Below are 17,163 nucleotides of genomic sequence, written 5' to 3'. Positions count from 1 at the left end.
CAATTTTGCATAAGGAAGGTCCTAGAATCTAAGTCCAATTCTCCATTTCTTTGCATAGGGAAAGTCTTAGAAACTAAGTCCATTTCTTTGCATTTGGTTCACCACAATCAACACAAAACATAAGCAAAATAATATATACACAATTACGTGCTCAAGTGAGCAAAAGGCAAATGGCATTAACATAAACATGTGCTCAAGTGAGCAAAGAGAAAAGCAAATGAATAATATGTGTAAGAATAGTAAATTGCATTAAGGTAAATTGCATAAAGTAAATGTTAATTGTCAATAGTTAGTGTTAGTAGTTAGTGTGCCATAAGGAAAATTTAGCGCTATGTTAAGCAATCGTAATTGGACTTATGTAGAAGTCACAACTATCTGAGGCCGGTCAATAATAATGTAGGCAACAAACACAAGTTAGGAGTCTTGATTAGTGAACCAAGTCCCAACAACTTTCCATGCCAAAAAGGAGAAGAAAATTGATCTTGTATTGGTTTAAGCCTTTTGCATGATTTAAAAGACAACATATCCTTAATGCAAAGCCATTCACTTGATCAATTGATCAAGATGAATTAGATTTGAATCAAGGAAGGTTAAATCTCCCTAATCAATGCTAACTTATCAACCTTCAACTCATTGATCAAAAAGAAAAGAAGAAGAAGAAGAAGGAGATGAATAAGAGAAATGGAAATGACAAAAATGGTAAAAGAAATATAAATGCATTAAATGAAACATCACATACCAATCCTCATATGTTGACCAATAACATTGAAAGTCAAGGTCAAACAATCAAAAATAGAAGTGAGATGAAGATTGGAAGTCAAGAAATGAATAAACTATTTTTTGGCATTTTTAATATTAAAAATAAACTTGAATTAAAATTTAAAGAAAGGTCAAACTTCAAAATCACTTCAAATCAACCTTGAAAGGTCCAAGTGATTTATCCTAAGTTCAACAAGGTCAAACAAAGTTTGACAAAAAATTTCAGCATTTTTAAAAGTCAGAAACTATTTTAAATCATTTAAAAATGAATAAAAATAACCTAATTAAACTAAAATCTCAAATAAATCTCAAATCAATTCAAAAATTAATGAGAATATTTTTCATAGATCCATCATCATTCAAATAGGTTAGGAAAATATTTTTGCATTTTTTGAATATCAAAAGCTATTTAAAATGAATTAAAAATAACCAGAAAAGAGAAAATTCACAAAAAATATCAAATGAAAAAATAAAAAATATCAAAAATCAGAAATAGAAACTAGAATTTATTTGGGAAATAATGCAATTGGTCCCATATTTTTTGAATAAAAATGAAAGAGATATTAATTTTTGAAATAAAATGGAATTAAACAAAAATATAAAGAAATTCAGAAAATGAGAAAAATCATGGCACGTTGGATCAACCTCATTAAATGAGGTGGCGCATCCAAGGACTCTCAGCGCGCGCTTACCATGGATCCAAGTCAAAGCGTGCACATGGGAAAGAAATAGAAGTCATAACAAGCAAGGGACGAGATTAAATCTGGAGATTAGATTACACGGCCAGGATTTTATCTGGAGACGATGAAGCCACCGGAGCCACCGTCTTCTCCGGTGAGCTCCAGAATTCCGGCCAAATTGCAGAAATTAAAACCTCAACCAAATCGTGCGATCTATACATCAATAGAAAGCTGGGATGATGTACATCATCCCTGTACCATCCTTTTTCCCTTTAGATCTCCATGGTGTGAGAAATCAGAGATGGACAAATCTGGTGTTCATCATGAACTTAATGAATTGCAAAAATTAAAAGCATAAACATGATGCCTCTATTGAGAGGACTTCAGCCAACACAAAATCTAAGCCAATAGGTCAATGGATTGGGAGAATCGAAGGAAATACCAGTTGGAAGGTAAGCTTGAGTTCTGGTGATTTGAGCTTGAAACCATGCTTGTTTTATCAAAACAGAAGTTCAATGAGATGTGTGGTGAAGGTCTAGAAGCATTAGATCTAAGAATACAACCAGATGAAGCTGAATTCTAGATCTGAATTTTTTTGAAGAAAATGCAATTGCTTCTTTAGTGATGGTTAGGGAATGATTTCTGCAGCATTTCAGGTTGAATTGATGTGTGTAATGGAAGCTCTCATGCCATGTATTTATAGCCAATGCCATGCTGAAAGTGTGATTTCAAACTTGCATGAATGAAGGGGGCCTCCATGCATGGGCCTGTACAGGCGCATGGAGGGCCCAATTCCACATGGATTGGCAAGATGAGATCAAGAATGAATGAAATGGACGTGCAATTTTGATGCAATCAGCTCGTGCATGGTAATTGAATCAAGTTTCCCAAAAATGCACTTAAAGTTCTCCTCTTCGAAAATGATATTTGCCAAATCCAAATGTAGCCATGTGAGTAATGGTTGGAAAGGTCTTGATGTAAGGAACAATTGTTATGTTGGTCAAAAATCCATTTGAAATGTGGAAATTTAGGAAATTTGAGTTTAAAGTGTGATGTGCAAAACATGTCAAGGCAAGGTTTCTAAAATTGGCCAACTTTCAAGCCCTTCTGTTTTGATGATGCACGCTTCAAATGAAAACACCTCCAACATCAAAGTTGTAGATCTCTTCAAGACAATCAAAAGGACTTTCTTGATGAAGAAGTTATGGTCACTTGAAGTTGGACTTTCTTGACTTTTAATGCCTTTGACCCAAAAGGACCTATAATGTCTTGCATTATCAGATGTATTTCCTTTGAGATTTTGGAATTTTGTTCAACATAAAATTTTAATTAGACATCTTAAGCTTTCAAATGCATTTGATCCCACCTCCAAATCATAAAAAATGAATGAGTTATGTCCTTGGGAAGTTGACCCTAAATTAGGGTTTAAGTCAAAATGACCTATAATGTATTGGAATGGAAGATGGTTTTCCAAGCTTCAAATCAAATTTTTATGAACATGAAACTTGTTCAAATTGTCCTTAAGAACATGTTTTCTTTTGGAACCATATCCATTTGACCAACACATAAAAAGTTAGGTCTTAGTGCATTTCAAAATAGTTAGATGAATTGACTGATCAACTTCTCAAGTCCATGACTCATATCTTGATGAATTGATGATTGAGGACACTCAAATAAGTTCAAATATGCATGAAATGATGAATTAAAGAACTTCCCTTGATTGTATTTGACCATGGGATGAGATTGCTTCATGAGCAAGGCATTGTGGTGCATAGATGAATTAGGGTTTCTCTGGGGAACAAATTTCAAACCCTTTGACTTGCTTTGATCAAAATGATGAATTGAGATGCTAGGGAGACATATTTGATGGATGAGAGCTTTGGGAACCATTACCATGCTTGGTTTCACCTCTTCTTGACCATGTCTTTGTACCAAGGATCTCCTTGAAGCTTTTGACCTTGTGATTGCTCAAGCTACAAACAAAAGATGTTAGTACATATTTTTGTGCTTTTGGTTAATAAATAAAATGGGAAAAGCAATGATATACAATTCAAGCATGCTTGGTGATCTCAAACCACTCACAAGGAGTCCCACCCAAAGGCAAGGGACCAAGATGCTCAATGATCCTTGAGGCTATGCAATGCAATGTTAGGATGCTATGAGGGATCTTAGGGACAAAATTGGGGTCTTACAGATGCCCCTATTTAAGGTCATTCTATCCGGAGAAGGGAAGGTTAAAATCTTTGTCTCGACGGGGTAGTATGGGCTTAAATAATAACAAAGAGACAAATTTTGGTCCCTAAGAGACCTCATGATGCAAATGTATGTATGCAAAATGGTAACACTCTGTGGGGATATGTGTCCACAAAGGAGTAAGGAAATCAGGAGGCACTGACAATCCATATGAGTGATACATTCCATGGGTCAAAATCCCTGAGGACTCTTATGGGGATAAGAAAGAAATGCGTGAGCAGGGCACGACTCAAAGTTTGGGGAGCAAAATTCCAAAGAGAATAAACCAATGGAAAGACTCGAGCTGACTCAAAGCTGCATGTATTGGGGAATATGCCAATACAGCAAAAACTATCCACAATGGATACTTAGGATAAAAATCCGGACGAGGATGATCCAATAATGGATCTCGCTGGGGAAGTCTAAAAAGACTCTCCAAGGGAAGCAGCGAGATGAGGTGTTATCAGTTACTGGGTAATAAGCTCAATGAGACATGTGATCTGAACACCGACATAAGGGTCAGAGATACAACATGCTCGGGAAGAAATGAATATCTAAGACCGGTATAAGGGTGAGAGATATCAAAACTCCGAATCATTTGAGGAAAACCTAAAAGGGTATATTTCAACTCAGGGAAATCTGACTCCACAGGGGACAAAAGTCATAATAGGGAGCAGAAGGAAGAAACACCAGGGATGCCGGTTACTGGGCATATAATAGGTGACCAACCAAGGCGTGAATTGGGGAATATTCCCAAGACACTCATCATCCAAAAGAGGGCTAAAAGCAAACTCGATTATAGGATGGACATTCGACTCCGCAAAGGAGAAACGAATCTTACTCAACTGGGGAAGAACAAAAGGCTTCGACCAAAGAGTGCATGAGATATATTATCTACTACTGTCAGAACATAGATAATATACTCGTATGGAACGATTATCCACAACCGGTTACTGGGTTAATAAAGGATAAATCGACCGAAAAGAGAAGGCATCGGGATACCGAAACTAGGTATATAATGATGACCAACTCAAGAGAGAAACAATCGTTACCAACAACAACAGGGTAGACGAAAGATGACCCGCTGGGGATAAATTGCATAATCAGAGCAACTATCCAGGAAAAAGAGGGAATATCAACACCGAATACTGGATGAAGATAACCACCAAGGAGGGGATTACACCTACCAGATACTGGGTAGGAAACCACGGAAAAGTAACCGTCATCGATTACGATGAAGACAAGGTTAACTCTGCAAGGGAAAGAGAATAGGGTTTACAACTACGGGTATAAGGGTAGAAAACCACAGACTCCGTCGGGGATAATATGAATGATTACTAATTACTGAGCAATTATTCATTTATACCACAAGGAAGCAAAAGGAAACAGTCACAAGAACCAATTTAGGAACAAACCAAAGAGGCAAACTGAACCAAGACTCGTCCTAATAAGGATATAACTCAATAGGGAAGCCCATCCCAATATATGTATGGGGGGGGGGGGGGAACAGAAACAACTATCATCCACGAGGACATAGCTCGGTGGGGAATTGGAGGAAAGGATGGACGCTTTCTGCCTATGGAGCTGACTCTATATGGAGAGATCAGACACACACCTCTGCTTGGGGAGATCTAAATCACCAAATAGCAGGAGACAACAAACAACGACATATGGTAAAAAATGCAACATGAATATCTGAATGTTATAATTATGCATGCATATGCGCGGTTTATGTTTGATGAATGCTGACAAACAGACATATCTAACACGCACAGGTCCAGGAATCAACCACCCGGTACTACATCTCAAGGGAGAAAAGCCAGAATCACTGGAGAGTATCCAATCTGCCGGGGATCAGAGATGCCTGGAAACAACAATATCTCTGCAGGGGATGAATTATCAGTCACAGTTGGGGAAAAGAGTTTAATGCACAAGTAGAATCTGCCACATAAGCCACTCTACTGGGGCATCTATCCGAGGGATAAAGGGATTCTGGGGACCAACCACTAAAAAATTGAATCTTCCAGAGAGAACATATCTGCTGAGGAGGAAAGAAACACTGCCCTGCTGAATGGAAGAGAGATAAATAATCTCAACAAGCACTCCACTTGGTGGATAAACCACAACAATTCTAGGGGAAGAGGATACAGTTATGCCAGGAATATGAACAAATGTCTTACCCTGTTGGAGATCATACCACTCTTGGGAGAGCACTGAGAATTTCTTAAGTATCCTTTCATCATTGTGAATGTCCATTTTTGTTTAAAAACAATTTATAAAATTTGATTGTTTTAAAATAATGATATTTTCTCAATTAAAGCATGTGAAACATTTGCTGAATAGAAACAAATAAGAGTGCAAATAATTGGATAAAAGGCTCAAATTTATTTGATGGAATGGTAGTCTGCAAATGGCAAGACTCCATAGATCTTTACAAATTTGAAATTGGTGATATATATTGGAAAAGGGCTACATTGAACATAATGACCATTTCTCCACCAATTCCGAATCTGATGTATTTGAAGCTTCAGTTGATGATGACTGAGCGGGCATCTCTGATGGATGACAGTCGTAGAACAAAAGCCTTGTCAGGATGTAGTTACTTGCCAGATCCCTAATTTTTACCTAGATTGCCCCAGGATGAGGTACTCAATCTAGCGGGATACATATATTGATTTTTTTATGTCTCTAACTTTTGCCTGGACCGCCCTTTCGGGTTTTCAATCCACCGAGACGCTCATTTTTGCCTAAGCCGCCCTTTCGGGTTTTCAACTTAGCGAGCTATTCTGTTTTTATTTTTAGGCGAAGTATTTCTTGACCGCATCTGAATTCACAGGACGAGTGAAATCTTCCCCATCCATAGTTGTAAGTATCAAAGCACCGCCTGAAAAGGCTCTCTTAACAACATATGGACCTTCATAGTTCGGAGTCCACTTGCCCCTGGAATCTGGCGCGAAAGACAAGACTTTTTTGAGCACAAGGTCACTTTCTCTGAACACACGAGGCTTGACCTTCTTATCAAAATCTTTCTTCATTCTCTGCTGATATAACTGACCATGACACATGGCAATCAATCTTTTCTCTTCAATCAGATTCAACTGGTCGTAACGACTCTGAACCCATTTAGCATCAGTCAACTTGGCTTCCATCAAGACTCTCATTGATGGGATCTCCACCTCTACTGGGAGTACGACCTCCATGCCATAAACAAGAGAGAAAGGGGTTTCCCCTATTGAAGTGCGAACAGAAGTACGATATCCATGCAAAGCGAATGGCAGCATCTCATGCCAATCTTTGTACGTAACAACCATCTTCTGGATAATCTTGTTGATATTCTTGTTAGCAGCTTCAACAACCCCGTTCATCTTGGGTCTGTAAGGAGAAGAATTATGATGCGCGATCTTGAACTCACTACACAACTCTTTCATCATCTTGTTGTTCAAGTTAGATCCATTATCAGTAATGATCTTATCTGGCACACCATATCGGCATATGAGTTGATTCTTGATAAACTTTACGACAACCTGCCTGGTCACATTTGTGTATGACGCCGCTTCAACCCACTTGGTGAAGTAATCAATTGCTACAAGAATAAATCTATGTCCGTTGGACGCTTTTGGTTCTATCATGCCAATCATGTCAATTCCCCACATGGAGAAAGGCCATGGTGATGAAATCACATTTAGAAGTGTCGGGGGAATATGAATCTTATCCGCATAAATCTGACACTTATGGCATTTCTTCACATACTTGCAGCAGTCAGACTCCATTATCAACCAATAATAGCCTGCTCTCAACATCTTTCTAGCCATGGCATGTCCATTGGAATGAGTACCAAATGAACCCTCATGAACTTCGGTCATTAACAGATCTGCTTCGTGTCTATCCACGCATCTGAGCAAAACCATGTCAAAATTTCTCTTATAAAGCACATTGCCATTGAGGTAGAAACTGCCTGACAATCTCCTCAAAGTCTTCCTATCTTTCACAGATGCCCCAGGTGGGTAAATCTGGCTCTGAAGGAAACACTTAATGTCATAATACCATGGCTTATCATCTTTCACTTCTTCAACTGCAAATACATGAGTTGGTCTATCCAAGCGCATCACGGTGATATTGGGAACTTCATTCCACAATTTAACCACAATCATTGAAGCAAGTGTAGCAAGAGCATCTGCCATCCGATTCTCATCTCGAGGAATATGATGGAAGTCAATTTCAGTAAAGAACGTTGAAATCCTCCTTGCATAATCTCTGTATGGAATGAGACCAGGCTGATTCATTTCCCATTCACCCTTAATCTGATTAACAACGAGGGCTGAATCACCATAGACATCAAGATGTTTGATCCTTAGATCAATGCATTCTTCTAATCCCATAATACAGGCCTCATACTCTGCCATATTATTCGTGCATTTGAAAGTTAATCTTGCTGTAAAAGGAATGTGTGTGCCCTGAGGAGTAATGATTACTGCCCCAATACCATTTCCATACTGATTTACAGCACCGTCAAACACCGTACTCCATCTGGAACCAGGCTCTGGCCCTTCATCGAGTGTAGGTTCATTGCAATCTTTCATTTTCAAATACAGAATTTCCTCATCTGGGAAGTCATACTGAACTGACTGATAATCCTCGATCGGCTGATGTGCCAAGTGGTCAGCCACGATACTACCTTTAATAGCCTTCTGAGCTCGATACTCAATATCATACTCAAATAACAACATCTGCCAACGGGCAATCCTCCCAGTTAAAGCAGGCTTCTCAAAGATGTACTTGATTGGATCCATTCTGGATATCAACCAGGTCGTATGATTTAACATATACTGACGTAAGCGCTTAGCAGCCCAAGCCAAAGCACAACATGTCTTCTCAAGCATTGAGTATCGCCACTCACAATTAGTAAACTTCTTACTTAAATAGTAGATGGCATGCTCTTTCTTTCCTGATTCATCTTGTTGACCAAGGACACAACCCATTGAGTCTTCAAGAACAGTCAGATACATGATCAAAGGTCTCCCTTCCACAGGTGGGGACAAAATCGGGGGCTCAGACATATACTTTTTGATATTGTCGAAAGCTTTCTGGCAATCCTCAGTCCAATCATGAGACTGATCTTTCCGAAGGAGCTTGAATATCGGCGCACATGTGGTAGTCATGTGGGATATGAATCTGGAAATATAATTGTAGATGTTTGATTGGCTGCATTGTATGGTAAAACACTAGCTGGATTCTAATGTCTTGACTGATGTCATGACATGCTGTGGAGATGTTTGTTTGACTGCATTGTATGTTAGAATACCTAGTTGTGCTCTGATGTCTTGGTTGATGTCATGACATTCTGAGTAGTGTAGTGCAGGATTAGCTAATACAGGATTCATTGAATGTCAAACTGGATGTTATGACATTCATCCCTGTCAGCAGATACTGAGGAATAGAACAGTTGGTGTCCTATTAGAACTCAGTATTTATTTTCAGTCTGGTTATCAAGGGAATACCAGATCTGGCATAAGGCCTACTATCTGAATGTCAAACTGGATGTTATGACATTCATCATTGACAGCATATACTGAACAATAAGCAGATTGGTTTTCTGCTACATTTCAGTATGCAACTCAGTCTGCTTATCAAGAGGATAACAGACCTGATGTAAGGCTCTATGTGTGAATGTCAAATTGGATGTTTTGACATTTATTAATGTACGCTGATACTAAAGTATGGACAGATTGGTTCTGTACAGTACAGCAAATTGTACAATCTGTTTTCAGGAAAAACAGACTTAGCATATGGTTAATGATTTGGAAGTCAAACTGAATGTTGTGACATTCATTCCTGACAGCATATGCTATATTGTAGGTTGTTTAGTTTTTCTGTTTCAGCATTTTTCTCAGGCTAAAATCCAGGAAACCAACAACCAAGCTACAATTAAGGAACCTAACAAATAGCCTATTTGTTAGCACACTAATATGTGAAAATTAGTTAGAATCCTATGTGGCATTATTTGTGGAGGTCTTGAGATATTTTAGGAACTAAATATGGAGATATTTTAGGAACTAAATATGGAGATATTTTAGGAACTAAATATGGAGATATTGTAGGAACTAAATATGGAGATATTTTAGGAACTAAATATGGAGATATTTTAGGAACTAAAAGATTGAAGACCTTGTTTGTAGCAGAAAGTTTCTGCTGATTTTGTAACAGCAAAGAACAAGTTTGCTGCGATTTCTGATGGCCCAAATCCAGTTGGATGATTAGGTTATAAATAGCATATTGTAACCTAGTGTTTGTAAGCCTCATAGAATGAAAATTTAGGGGTGTGTGTGAGGTAAACCTCCCAATCTGTGGGAAGGTTACCATGTGTTTCTCAGTGTTCAAAGCTGAGAGTGTTTGTAACTCAAAGCCTGTAGGCAAGAGTGATTATGTGCTTGAACGAAGCTGTGAAGCAAGTTCAAGTTGTTTTAACATTACATTGTATTTGTAGTGATAGGAATGGAAACTGGAGGTTTCTATCTAGGAGTTCCTAGGTATAGATTGCATTGGGTAGGGATTAAGTGAAGAGTTGTAAACGGGGGAGTTTAACTCTGAATTAATACTGCTGATAGTGGATCTTCTTCCTGGCTTGGTATGCCCCCAGACGTAGGTGAGTTGCACCAAAATGGGTTAACAATTGCTTGTGTTTTTACCTTCTGCACACTATATTTTATCTGTTATAACTCAGTCTGGTTTTAGTCTGTTTATGAAGGGAATAACAGATATGACACATAGCCTGTAGTCTGAATGTAAAACAGAATATTATGACATTCACCATTGACTGCTGATATTGATGGACTGGTTGGTCTGTTACAGTTCACTCATCTGTAATGTTGGGACAGGTGATGTTCAAACCAATGTTGAGACATCATGCTGATAACTGGGCAGGATAAATAAACATAAGGGCTATGTTTGATCTCTACTGTGTGTTTGCACTAGATGGACAGAACTAGGTGTTCCTCCATTCTAGGGTGATATGGAAGCAGATATCGTGACATCTGTGAACGTGTGCATATTAGTACAGGGTTTAATAATTGTCTTGCAGTATTAGTTATAATGTTGGATCAGATGTCATGACTTGGAGTAGAACATCTGAAATCTGACTACACCAGAATTTCAAATGGTATCAGAGCTGGCATCCTGTTCTGGTTCTGGATGAGATCCATGGGTGATACTTTCTGGTATCTTGCAAGGAGTTATGTTAGTACTGATGTTAGAACCTGTGGAAGGTTCTGTGATCTCCCTGAATGGTCCCTTGAAGTAGGTGGATGGACTATTCATGACAGGAACTGTGTGTACCTGTCTCTGGAGGTTGGCAATTGGCCTTGTGTGGGACAGCTGTGCTAAGTATTGAATCATATTCAAACATGGTATGCTCTTGGAGGCTGATCTGGTGAAGTGTGTGTTCATAGGTTGAGTTGTATTATGATTTCCGCTGCATAATACCTGGCAAAACTCAAACTCTGATGTAGTTTCCCCTCATGTGGATGAAAGGCTGCTATATTCAAGATTTCATCATAATCTAATGAAGATGTCAAAGATACTTGAGTCTCCTCAAGTCCACTCATCATGACGTTCTCACTTCAGGATGGTAAGAATCACCTGATCACTGATTCTTTTACTCTCTTGGGTAGTGTATATGAAGACCTTGAATACTTTCAAGAAGGGTTTGTTCCAAGGAGGTGGAACTAATGTTCTATGTGATGTTAGAACATGTTGTTCAACAAGTATGCAGCTACTGGTTGAAGAGCAGATGTTATTAGGTGTCAAACAAAGGGATACTTTTGTTTAGAACCTACTCCTGACCTGGAAGAGGAGACATCTGTTTGTGCTAAGTTGACAAGGGTAGGGTCAACTGTGTGTGTGCTCAAGAAAGTCACTTTTAGAAGTCTGATCTCTAGAAGTGGAGCTGGTTGAGATGTGACATTGTGCAATTTCCTGCTGGTTGTCTTGTTCCTGTAGATTGATCAGGGTGGGATAGTTGTTCCCTGAAGTACTATGTTGTGTTGGAAGACAAGTCCCCTGGATGTTAGAAGTTAATAATGGGGTAACCTGATTGCTATATCATTTAAGAGGATTGAGACCATGAATCTTGTTATTCAAACACCACGCTCAGAAGTGGCAGTTCTTTCAAGGAGTGAGAATATGAAGATTCAGAAGTTGGTTGAGGTAGTATACTCTGGCAATGCATATCTACTATTGACTGGTGTTGTTTTCGTTCACTAGTACGTATGGTCAGCTGAAGTCTGATTTGTGTGATTGGAGTATGTATAGGTATAACTCATAGAGTTAGGTGCCACTGGTAGGGATGGTGTATGTCATGTTGAGACATGTCTGTACAATGCATGGATATTGGTGTGGAGTGTCCATGATTGTTAATTTGAGGGGGAGTTTGGCTAACCTCCTCACGTTTGGTCAGCCTAGGGTCTGGTTGGCTGTTGACCTGTGTCACATGGGTTCTGGCTGTTGTGTGACACATTTGCAAGGAAGGATTCATCTCTCTCATTCCTAAGGGTGAACCTAATCTGGAAAGATTCTCAAAACTGTTGAGGTGCTTGCAAGCAAAAGATCTTTTCACAAGAAGAGTATTTTCAAAGTATTCTTATGGTGAAAGTATCTGAAAGGATAACTGGGAAAGGATTTAAGATCAATGTCTACTTGTGCCAAGTACAAGTATTTAATTGATTATCCTTGGAGCTCCAGATAACTGATGTTCTTAAAGATGTTGGAACATCTCTTCTTCAAGACCCTGTGCAGAATCACAGGAAGGATAGTACATTGGTTTATGATCTATCTCCTTGGTGGCAGCAAAAGCATATGGTCTCTGAAAAGGTTTCGTGGCAAGAAACATGTTCAGCCTTGGTGTGTACAAGAAGAAGAAGACATCATAGTCTTGATGGTGGTTACTTGGATCAGTTTATCTCTGATCTAAGTAAGGAAGTGCATTGGCTAATGCACACTGTGAAGTTAAGAACAAGTGGCAGCACTCTTAACATCATGGAAACAGCCTTGCTTTAGGAAGTGGAATCCTTGGTATAGCTGAAGGGTTAGTTTCTAACTGGTCCTTCTGAAGACTCATGCATCAGAGTGTCTGATGTCTTTGGAGAAGAAGCAGGAATTCATCAAGGTGTGAGCTTGGATGACTTAACTGCAAACCTGCAGGATGGAGGTTGTTTACTCAAACTTGGTTCCACAATCAAGTCTATGAGAACATTGAACTCTTGTTTTGTGAAGGGAGGAAGTTCTTTCAAGTGGCAGAAGAAGGAGCTGAATTCCACAGCTAGATGTCAAAACACAATGTTGTGACATTTGGTTCAACATCAAATTCTTAGTTGGTGAAGTGGCACATCAACTTGAGATAGAAAGGTCTACAGGGTTGTAGATTGGATACTTCAAAAAGGTCGTTCTCGTTGCAGTTCTTTGGAGTTGCTGGATAGAAAGGATGTTACATGTTCATGTCTTAGAAAATCTAAGTTTTGTTCAACATGTAGCTTGAAGTTCAAGTCTCACTTGGAAGGTCAGAATATCTTTGGGAGAGGTCTGATAAACGTGGAGAGGTCAAAGAATGGCATTTGACTTTTTCATATGAGGATTCATGAAGGAGGTAATCAACCAGTGGCATTTGGTCTATCTCATAAGTGAGTTCGAAGAATCAAGATAATCCACATATGGCAGCTGATTATTCTTGAGGAAAGTCTGAGACAAATTACTTTTGAGCAGAAAAGTAGTAAGTTGAAGACAAAAGGAGGTGTTTTCTATTCATCTCTTGGAGCTTGTGGTAGGAGCCCTAAGCTATCTATGGAAGATTATCTCTCGTAATGGGATGAGAATGTATATGTCCCAATTTATGTCTGGGTTCTTTTGGATCAAGCTGGTGACTCAGTGATATCTGAAGATTATCAGATGGTGTTCCTTGTCATGTTGTGAAGGATGTCCTAACTAATGTTAGAACATTTTGTGAAGTGGTTTTATGTTCTGGTTAGAAGAAAGATTGACACAGAGTGTGGATGTGTTCAGCCAAGAGGGTTGAACAGAGGGTGTGCTCTTGAAGACATGAAGATGAGTCTTATGTTTTCCATTCATCAAGTGGTCTGGGTTCTCTTTGAATCAGGAAGTATGTGAAGGTCCAACTTTGGGGTGTTGGATATGTTCATGTGTGATCTCCAAGTTTCAAGAGGAGAGTTGGTTGTTCATGACAGGGGGAGTTCTGTCTTTGTGATGCAAGTAATCATCAAGCTTGTGGTCTATGTGTTCCCAGATAACAAGGTATGACACCTGATATACCTGCTGTGAAGACAGTGTGTGACTACTTGATCAAAGTTGTGAAGCAAGATCAAGTGGGTAGTGTCTTGATCAAAGTTGTAAAGCAAGATCAAGAGGGGGTATTCTTGATTGAAACTGTAAAGTAAAATCAAGATTGTGTATCTGTCATTTATGTGTAACATTGGTCTGCAGTTTAAAGTGTTGCTTTGGCAACATTTTTGACAAAAAGGGGGAGTAACAGGAGATACCCCAGGACAACAGATTGTTTTGCAGATATTCAAGACAGGGGTTATGTGTGCTATAATTAGAAGTTTTTATTTAACTTCTGTATGTGTGCTGGCTTGTGGAGTGTGTATTAAACTTCCAAGTGTGTGAGTGTGCTTCCACTCTGAGTGTATTAGCTAGGTCTATTTCCTGCTAGATGTGTGATTTCCGCTGCTATGGACTCTGTTGTGAAGCCAAAGTATTTTAGCCAAAAATTTGCCAAAGGGGGAGTTTGTACATGTTTGATTGGCTGCATTGTATGGTAAAACACTAGCTGGATTCTAATGTCTTGACTGATGTCATGACATGCTGTGGAGATGTTTGTTTGACTGCATTGTATGTTAGAATACCTAGTTGTGCTCTGATGTCTTGGCTGATGTCATGACATTCTGAGTAGTGTACTGCAGGATTAGCTAATACAGGATTCATTAAATGTTAAACTGGATGTTATGACATTCATCCCTGTCAGCAGATACTGAGGAATAGAACAGTTGGTGTCCTATTAGAACTCAGTATTTATTTTCAGTCTGGTTATCAAGGGAATACCAGATCTGGCATAAGGCCTACTGTCTGAATGTCAAACTGGATGTTATGACATTCATCATTGACAGCATATACTGAACAATAAGCAGATTGGTTTTCTGCTACATTTCAGTATGCAACTCAGTCTGCTTATCAAGAGGATAACAGACCTGATGTAAGGCTCTATGTGGGAATGTCAAATTGGATGTTTTGACATTTATTAATGTACGCTGATACTAAAGTATGGACAGATTGGTTCTGTACAGTACAGCAAATTGTACAGTCTGTTTTCAGGAAAAACAGACTTAGCATATGGTTAATGATTTGGAAGTCAAACTGAATGTTGTGACATTCATTCCTGACAGCATATGCTATATTGTAGGTTGTTTAGTTTTTCTGTTTCAGCATTTTTCTCAGGCTAAAATCCAGGAAACCAACAACCAAGCTACAATTAAGGAACCTAACAAATAGCCTATTTGTTAGCACACTAATATGTGGAAATTAGTTAGAATCCTATGTGGCATTATTTGTGGAGGTCTTGAGATATTTTAGGAACTAAATATGGAGATATTTTAGGAACTAAATATGGAGATATATTAGGAACTAAATATGGAGATATTTTAGGAACTAAATATGGAGATATTTTAGTAACTAAAAGATTGAAGACCTTGTTTGTAGCAGAAAGTTTCTGCTGATTTTGTAACAGCAAAGAACAAGTTTGCTGTGATTTCTGAAGGCCCAAATCCAATTGGGTGATTAGGTTATACATAGCATATTGTAACCTAGTGTTTGTAAGCCTCATAGAATGAAAATTTAGGGGTGTGTGTGAGGTAAACCTCCCAATCTGTGGGAAGGTTACCATGTGTTTCTCAGTGTTCAAAGCTGAGAGTGTTTGTAACTCAAAGCCTGTATGCAAGAGTGATTATGTGCTTGAACGAAGTTGTGAAGCAAGTTCAAGTTGTTTTAACATTACATTGTATTTGTAGTGATAGGAATGGAAACTGGAGGTTTCTATCCAGGAGTTCCTAGGTATAGATTGCATTGGGTAGGGATTAAGTGAAGAGTTGTAAACGGGGGAGTTTAACTCTGAATTAATACTGCTGATAGTGGATCTTCTTCCTGGCTTGGTATGCCCCCAGACGTAGGTGAGTTGCACCGAACTGGGTTAACAATTGCTTGTGTTTTTACCTTCTGCACACTATATTTTGTTTGTTATAACTCAATCTGGTTTTAGTCTGTTTATGAAGGGAATAACAGATATGACACATAGCCTGTAGTCTGAATGTAAAACAGAATGTTATGACATTCACCATTGACTGCTGATATTGATGGACTGGTTGGTCTGTTACAGTTCACTCATCTGTAATGTTGGGACAGGTGATGTTCAAACCAATGTTGAGACATCATGCTGATAACTGGGCAGGATAAATAAACATAAGGGCTATGTTTGATCTCTACTGTGTGTTTGCACTAGATGGACAGAACTAGGTGTTCCTCCATTCTATGGTGATATAGAAGCAGATGTCGTGACATCTGTGAACGTGTGCATATTAGTACAGGGTTTAATAACTGTCTTGCAGTATTAGTTACAATGTTGAATCAGATGTCATGACTTGGAGTAGAACATCTGAAATCTGACTACACCAGAATTTCAATTATTCAAGCGGCCATGAAAACCTCGGACTTGCTTCTCAGTTTTGGGTGTAGGCATCTCTTGTATTGCTTTGACCTTTGCGGGATCAACCTCAATACCTCTTTTACTAACAATGAAGCCCAATAACTTGCCGGAACGGACTCTAAATGTACACTTGTTGGGATTCAGACGAAGCTTGTACTTCCTCAAACGCTGAAAAAGCTTCAACAAGTGCTCTACATGTTCAACTTTTGTTCTTGACTTAGCAATCATATCGTCAACATATACCTCAATCTCCTTATGCATCATATCATGAAACAAGGTGGTCATAGCTCATTGATACGTGGCTCCGGCGTTCTTCAAACCGAAGGGCATCACTCGATAACAGAATGTTCCCCAAGGTGTGATGAATGTTGTCTTCTCCATATCCTCGGGTGCCATCTTAATATGATTATATCCAGAAAATCCATCCATAAATGGGAAGACATTGAATTTAGTTGTATTTTCTACCAACATATCAATATGTGGAAGAGGGAAATCATCTTTCGGACTAGCTCTATTCAAATCTCTATAATCCACACACATCCGGACTTTTCCATCTTTCTTAGGCACGGGCACAATATTGGCAACCCATTGAGGATACGTCGAAGTCACCAGAAACCCCGCATCAATTTGCTTCTGAACTTCCTCTTTGATCTTCACTGCCATATCAGGATGAGTTCTTCTGAGCTTCTGCTTTACCGGCACGCACTCAGGTTTTAAAGGCAGGAAATGTTG

Source organism: Lathyrus oleraceus, chromosome 3, assembly GCF_024323335.1.
Source record: "Lathyrus oleraceus cultivar Zhongwan6 chromosome 3, CAAS_Psat_ZW6_1.0, whole genome shotgun sequence".
Taxonomy (NCBI): Eukaryota; Viridiplantae; Streptophyta; class Magnoliopsida; order Fabales; family Fabaceae; genus Lathyrus; species Lathyrus oleraceus.
Note: the sequence above shows the minus strand (reverse complement) of the source record.